The following is an 8,498-nucleotide window of genomic DNA, read 5'->3' on the forward strand; positions in this document are numbered from 1 at the left end:
GTTGTAACATACAGAGAAATAACCTGTTTTATAATTGTTGAATTATTTTGGAAAAATTAGAGAAGGGATCTTTTTTCTGGAAAGTGGAAGACAGAAGTGTAATGAAGAAGATAATTCTGTGGCTTCTCTAACAAATAGTTTTTGTAGCAAACCCAGTGTTCTGATCACCTCCTACTTACCCCATTGATGAGGGAGGGATACTCTGTCCTAAATAATACAAGATAGCCAAACATATGACCCCCAGCACTGGCCAGATGGTTGACAGAAGTTTGTTAGTCACATATGCTCAGGGCCCAGGGAAGGACACCATGCAAAACCACACGTGGATTGCACTAGGGAGCAGAGTAAACCAGAGGGGGCCGTGGGAGGTAGGCTTTGTGGTAGGAAGAGGGTGAGCTGCTCCCTGGTTCCCATGGGAGCATGCAATTGTCTTGTTTGAATAATTCTTGGGCTAAGAGGTTTAGGGGAGACCCATTAGATTGAGGACTGGACGGAATGCTGGTCCGGCTGATAGAGAAACCACCTGGATTAGAGCCTTTCCTGTTGGGGAGGGGGGCATATCTGTCAGGAGCGGGGGAATTAACGGTTAGGCCTTTGGGGTCCTGTGAGGCTCAAAGACGTCCAGGCTGCAAGTGGAATTTTAGTTCTCACAATACACATGGCATTAGAAACCAGGTTTGGCAGAGAAAGATTTTCTGTCTTCTAATGCTAATCAGATTAGCATTAAAAAGTGCAGATTACAGCTAGGTAGTATTCTAAGCAAACTTGCCTTACTAGCAGCAAATCCTCGTTACACCAACTTTTTCACGTAATCACTTACGAATTAACAGTAAGAGAACCCTGAACACCTTTGGTCGATGTGTGACGGTTTTTACTGAGTTTTGTATACAGACAACAATGGAAAAGGATTTGAGGTGAAGAAAATACTTCAGGTAAATGGTTATTTAAAACAGAAAGTGTGCAAATTGGTTTTGATTTGGAGTAAAATAGCGGAGAGTTGTGCATTTATTGCCTTGTCACCCAGAAAGCGGCCAGCACTTTCCTCTCACCCAGGTGTCTGTGGTATAAACTCTGTTAACAGAGTTTCCTTTCTTCTTGCCTTTTTTCTGTGGGGCTCCCAGTTAGCCACTGGCTGATAACTGAGCCAGTGTGGAAAATTCTGTGCCCCACCTCTGCATTCTCTATGCCCTGCATGCAGGTCAGGAGGCTGAGGAGGTGGGTTTTCCCCTGAGGCCCAGGGCAATGCAGAAGGCATCTGTGGGCATCAGAAAAGTGGCTGCATCTTGTGACGCCAGCTCCAGCTCTCGGAGTGCACATGGCCTGACAGAGCCCAAGGTCCACAGGAGTTGGACAGAGCCCTGGGCTGCTCACCTCAGTGGGCCCAAGCACAGCCTGTGGGGTTCACAGTATGGGTTTGGCCTTTTGGGCAGTGGGTGTTCTCTGTTCTATAAACCCAGCCAGCCAATCCCACCTTCTGGCCTCCATCACCCGCTATCTGTGAATAGACCAGGTTGAGTGTTGTGGGCGTGAAGTTGGGTGCCAAGTGAGGTATAAGGAGCTCATGGACACATATCAGTAGCACTGCACAGTGCAGATATAACATAGGTTTAGTAGCAGAATACTTTACTACAAGAAAATAGATGGGACCTTACATGCACACAGTCCCCCCCATTCTCATGATTCAAGAGCAGAACCCGGGGGTAGATGTCTGTACCCACCATGGCCAAAGTTCCAGCAGAGAAGGGTCTGCCTTGGCCATGCCACAAACATCCAGGAAAGAGAAAGGATGAGCTCTGGTCCTTGCCAACACGTACTGTTTTAGTTTTTTGATACAATATTTTAATGAGCATAAGTTTTGTGTCTGACAAAGTCCTTATCAGTTTTTTCTTTTATGTTATGGTTAGTACCTTTTGTGTACTGCATAAGAAATCTGTCTAGTCCAAGGTTGTAAAGATATTCTATTTTATTCAGGATAAACACGGTACTTTATGGTTCTAGCTTTTATATTAAGGTCTATGATCTATCTCAAATTAATTTTTGTGTATGTTGTGAGGTAGAGGAGTTCTTTTTTATTTTTTCTCATATGATTATCTAGTTTTTCCAACATGATTTGTTGACTAGACTTTCCTGTCACCATGACGATCCATCAGAACTTTGTGGTATATGAGTTAACTCTGTATGTGTGAGTCTTTTCTAGGCTTCATATTTTGTTCCTTTGATCTATTTGTCTATTTTAGGCACATGCCACATGTCTTAACTGCTGCAGCTTTGTATTTAGTCTTTTAATCATATGGTGTAACTCCTTCAACTTTATTCTTCTTCCAAATTATCTGAACTATTCTTGGCCCTTTGCTTTTCTTTTAAAAATTTGGAAGGAGCTTTTCAATTTCTATCCATAAAAAAGGTGTTATCTTATCAAATGTTTTTCCTATATCTGCTGAGAAAATTTTAAATAGTTTATTCTGTTCATTAGGCTAATCAAGTTGATTGATTTCCAAATATTAAACCAACTTTGCATTCCTTGGATAAACTCCACTTGGTCATGATATATTATCCTTTTTTAAGTATTGCTGGATTGGGTTTGCTAATATTTTGTTTAAGACTTTTGCATCTGTTTTCTTGTATCTATGTTCTGTAATTTTCTTTCCTTGTAATGTCCTTGTCAGGTTTTGGCATTCAGATTATTTAAGCCTCTGAAAAATAGCCAGAAAGTGTTCCCTCCCCTTTTATTTTATAGAATATTTTTTGTAAAATTGGCATTATTTCTTCTTTAAATGTTTAATGGAATTCACCACCTGAGCCTGAAATTTTATTTTTAAGAAAGTTTTAAATTCCAGGGTTTTATTTCTCTCTTTCTTCCTTTCTTCCTTCCTTCCTTTCTCCTTTCCTTCTTCCCTTCCTTCCTTCTTTGCTTCCTTCTTTTTTTAGTTATAGGGCTATTCAGATTTTCTTTTTCTTCTTGTGTCAGTCTTGGTAAATTACATTTTTCAAGGGATTAACCATTTTATCTAAGTTGTCAAATTGTTGGCACTTTGTTGTTAAATTTGCTAATAACACTCCCTTATTATCTTTTTTAAGTCAAAAGTATTTATAAGTATCTCTCTTCTTTTACTCTTTATGTTGGTAATTTGTGTTTTCTCTCTTCCTTGATCAGTTTTACAGGGGTTTATCAATTTTATTCACCTTTTCAGATATTCAACTTTTGGCTTTGTTGATTTTCGTTATTCATCTGTTTTCTATTTCACTGATTTCATCTCTTAAATTTTTTCTTTTCTTTTACTTTCTTTGGGTTTAATTTTTGTTATTTTTAGTTAGCAGCTTAAATTATGATTTTTAGCCTTTTTTCTTTTCAAATATATGAATTTAAGCTATAAATTTTCCTCTAAGCACTGTTTTAGCAGCATCTCATTAATTTTGAAATGTATTTTTATCATTCACTTAAAAACATTTTCTAATTTCCCTTGTGATTTCTTCTTTGACATATGGTTATTTATAAATGTATTTAATTTCCAAATATTTGGGGATACTTTAGTTATATTTTTTGCTTTTGCTTTCTGATTTAATTCCATTGTGGTCTGAAAACATATTCTATATGATCTAAATCCTTTTTAGATTATTAAATTTGTTTAACAGGCCAGCAATAGTCTATCTTGATGTATAATATATAACATATAATATAATAAATATAATATAATACAAACTTGAAAAGAATGTGTTTTCTGCAGTTGTCTGGTCTGGTGCTCTATACATGCAATTAGGTCAAGATGATCAACAGTATTGTTTAATTCTTCTCTCTTATGTTTTTGGCTTGCCTGTTCTATCAATTACTGAGAGAGAATTGTTCAAGTCTCCTTCAGATGTTCACAGATTTGTCTATTTCTTCTTTTACTCATGTCAATTTTTATTTAATATATTTTAGAGCTGTATTATTAAGTATACAGTATAAACATTTAGTATTACTATGTCCTCAGGATGAAGTGGGTCTTTTATCATTACTCAATGTCCTTCTTAATATGTGGTTATACTCTTTGTCTTTAGGTCTACTTTTGCTGATATTAATAACCGCTCCAGCTTTCTTGTGACAAGTGTTTTTCACACGATATCTTTTTTCATACTTTTCCTTTCCATGTCTCTATGCCTTTATATTTAGAGGGCATCTTTTATAAAGAGTATATAGTTGTATCTTGTTTTCCTTTTTTAATGTAGTCAAATAACCTCTGCCTTTTAGATAGTGTGTTTAGTCCACTAATTTGAATGTAATTATTGGAATGGTTGACTTTATGTCTACTATCTTACTCTTTGTGATCTTTTTATCTCTTATCTTCTTTGTTCCCTTTGCTTCAACTTTTATAACTTCTCTTGGGTTAATCAAGTAATTTTTAGTGTTCTATTTTATCTCATTTCTTGGCTTTTTAACTCTGCCTCTTGTATATTTTTTAGCCATTGCATTATAATAAGCATTTTTAGTTTATCACAGTATACTTTAAATTAATATTATACTACTTTAAAGAAAATTGTCGTATTACACTAAAATGCCATTTACTCCCCTTTATGCTACTATTGTCATTTATTTTATTTCTGAATATGTTAAAAGCCCTACAATATTTTATTATATTTTTGCCTTAAGCAATCCATAGATTTTTTAGAAGTTAAGAAAAATAGCATTTTGCACATGCTCACAAATTTACCCTTTTTGTAATATCAATTCCTTCCTGAAGATCTGGATTTTTATCTGAGATCTTTTTCCTCCAGACTTCCTTTGGCATTTCTCATACTGCTTTTAACAAATTCTCTCAGGTTTTGAATTTCTGAAATATCCCTATCTATTTTGCCTTTTATTTTTATTTTATTTTTGCTGAGGAAGATTCGCCCTGAGCTAATGTCCATTGCCAAACTTCATTTTTTTTTTTTTTTGTATGTGAGCCGCTGCCACAGCATGGCCACTGACAGACGAGTGGTATAGGTCCATGCCTGGGAACTGTACCTGGACCACTGAAGCAGGGCACATGGAACTTAATCACTAGGCCACTGGGGATGGCCCGGCCTTTTATTTTTAGATAATAATTTTTGCTGAACATGATTCTTAGCTGACAGGGTTTTTTTTCTTACAGCACTTGGAAGATTTCACTTAATTGTCTTCTGGCCACCATGGTTTCTGTTGAGAAGTTAGTCGTAATTATTCTTATTGTCACCCTGAATGGCATGTGTCTTTTTGTTGTTATTGTCCCTTTTCATGTCTTGTGTTCAGTAGTTTGACTGGGTGTGATCTCTTTCTGTTCACCCTTTCTGGGTTGACTGAGTTGCTTGGATTTTGGGGTTGATGTCTTTCCTCAATTTTGGGAGAAAAATACAGCTGCTATCTCTTCAGATAATTCTTCTTCTCTATTCTTTCTTCTCTTTCTAGGACTCCAATTACATATATATTATATCAGCGACGTTCAAAGTAAAGTGTGGTGTAGGGGCCTTCAGCGTTCTTCAAGACTCTCTTAGGAGGTCTACAGAAAAAAAAAATATTTTCATAAGAACACTCTCATGAGTGTCCAGTGTAGTTTTCCAGAATCTATACAATGTGTGATATCACAACAGATTGAATGTTGAGGCAGATATGAGAGTCCAGCTGTCTTCTATTACATTAAAGAGATTTGCAAAGGTTGTAAAATAGTGCTATTCTTTTCACTACTTTTCTTTTCTTTTGAAAATGTAGAGTTTCTATTCCATTAAAAAAATGTTGGGCCAGCCCAGTGGCACAGCAGTTAAGTTTGAATGTTCTGCTTCAGTGACCCAGGGTTCGCTGCTTCAGATCCTGAGTACAGACATGGCACTGCTTGTCAAGCCATGCTGTGGTAGTCATTCCAGATATAAAGTAGAGGAAGATGGGCACGGATATTAGCTCAGGGCCAGTCTTCCTCAGCAAAAAGAGGAGGATTGGCAGCAGATGTTAGCTCAGGGCTAATCTTCCTCAAAAAGAAGTTATTTATGTTAATGTGAGTTATGGTTTGTGTGCCCTCCCCAAATTCTTATGTTGAGGTCCAATCCTAGTATGTGAACATGTGATCTTACTTGGAGATGGGGTCTTTGCAGAGGTACCAAATTAAAATGAGGTCATTAGGGTGATCCCTAATCCAATATTACTGGTGTCCTTATAAAAAGGGGAAATTTAGACACATACACAAAGGAATGCCACCTGAAGATGAACCAGAGATTGGTGAAGAATTGACAAAGATTGCCAGCAAACCATCAGAAGCTGCGGGAGAGTCATCAAACAGATTCTTCCTCATAATTCTCAGAAGGAACCAGCCCTGCTGACATCTTAATCTGACTACTAGCCTCTAGAACTATAAGACAATAAATTTCTGTTGTTTAAACCACTCAGTTTGTGTTACTTTGTTACATCAGCCCTAGGAAACTAATACAATGCATTGGGCATATTGTCATTATAGTGAATTAATCAATATTTCTAAACGTCCTCAGTTTTAATTTTAAATGCAGTAAATATAAACATAACTCACATAAGCAAAAGCTCTTTGGGGTACTCAATTTTAAGCATGTAAAGGGGTTCTGAGACCAAAATGTTGGCAAGCCACTGTGTTAGACCACATAATATAGTCCCACAGATCTCAGATGACTTGTTCTGCTTTCTTTTTATTCCCACTTCATTCTTTTTTATCCATGTTTCAGTTTGGATAATTTCTACTTATCTGTTTTTACCAATGAATTTTTCAGTTTGGTTCTCTTTAAGGGTCTATTTCTCTGCTGTGATTCCTCATCCATTCATTTGTTTTGCCTATCTTTTCTTGTAAATTCTTTAACATATTTATAATAGTTGTGTTAAACACTTCATCTGCTAATTTCATCATCTGAGTCATCTCTAGGTTTCCTTATATAGACTTTTTTGTCTTGATTATGAGTCATACTTTTCTGCTTTTTTGCATGTCTAGTAATTTCTTCTTTTGAATCGGCCATTGTGCATCATGCTTTGAAGTGGTTCTGGATCCTGTTATCTTCCTCTAAAGAGTATTCAGTAGTTCATTCAAGTAGGCAGTTAAATTATTCACCTTGACCCTGTGGAAGTTTGGTTTTAGGCTTTTTAGGTAGTCTCTTTTAATTTTGCCCTTAGTCCTTGGGTACATCCTTTAACTTGGGGCTGTAGTTCTTATCCTCTGGGGTTCCAATGGAAAGCTCCAGGTATCTAATAAATCCCTTGGTGAGATTTGAATGCAAAACTGTTGAAATCTCCACTCAGCTTTTTAGTCTTTCAACTGATCTTTCCCCTGCGTCCTTGGAGTCTTGTGCAGTTTAGGAGTCACTCAAGGATTTAAGGGGAATTTTTATACAGATTTTGAGGCTTATCCCTATTTGGCAGCCTCTGTTCCTGGATTTTCCCTCTCAATTTAGAACCATCTGGAAACCCTACACTCTGACCTCTCAGTTGTCAGCCCTTTAAGACTATTGCTTTCTGCTTGAGACCTATTCCTCTGTGCAAGCTTATAATTGTCATTGGCACGAGGGATAGTCTGATACAACTACTTTGTCATTATTGAAACATGTATTTAGGTTGTAACACCAAAAATTTAATGTAATAAGTAACAGAGTAAGACGTTATTAATGTGTTTTGGTCTCTAAAACCTCACATTTTTAAATCTGCCATTTTAGGGTGTTATAAATATTCATATTTCTTTGGAACTTCACATAGCTCTGCTAATCATCCCTCAGGATTTTACGTGGATAGGGAACTCAGAGGTCAGAAAGTGACCTGGGGCCTCTCTCTCTCTAAGTGAGAATCTTACGCTAAGTATTCTTGAATAAATCCCTTTCACAGCTCCAGAATTCTAGTCAGAACACAGGAATAACAGCACCCACACATCCACTCCATTGTAGGCTAGATACCTCCCTGTAGCTACTGTCTTGTTACTTTCCAGGGCTGGTGGGCAGAGATGCGAGTGGACAGAGCACTCAATACAACTCCTGGGATTGTACTGATTTACACAGTCACACACCTAGATCCGTGAGACCCACAGTGACATACAATGTACACATAGGCACAGATATACAAAGATGCACACACCGATGAGCCCTGTGGGTACACGCACACACAGAGTGACATACAGAGCCATATATACAGACACACAGTCACTACTGGACCTATGAGACTCACAGTCCCACAAACTTACAGAGGTGCATACCCACCCTGATACAAATCAGAATTGTGAGAGAACATCCACACACATACAGGTCTACAGATTGACCTGTACAAGACATACACATACTGTACACAGAACACACCCAGGCAATCAGATATAGATGATCCTTTGAACCAGAAACTAACAGTCCCATAAAAGAACATACAGAAGGGCACATGCACAAGTACACATACTAACTCATTCAGACCTGTGTGACCACAGTGAGACATACACACATGCACACGAACATGTATTTATATAGACTCAGACCAGACCTGTAATTCAACAGCTATATGTAAACACACAGAATCACACCAG

This window comes from Equus przewalskii, chromosome 7 (assembly GCF_037783145.1).
Source record: "Equus przewalskii isolate Varuska chromosome 7, EquPr2, whole genome shotgun sequence".
Lineage (NCBI taxonomy): Eukaryota > Metazoa > Chordata > Mammalia > Perissodactyla > Equidae > Equus > Equus przewalskii.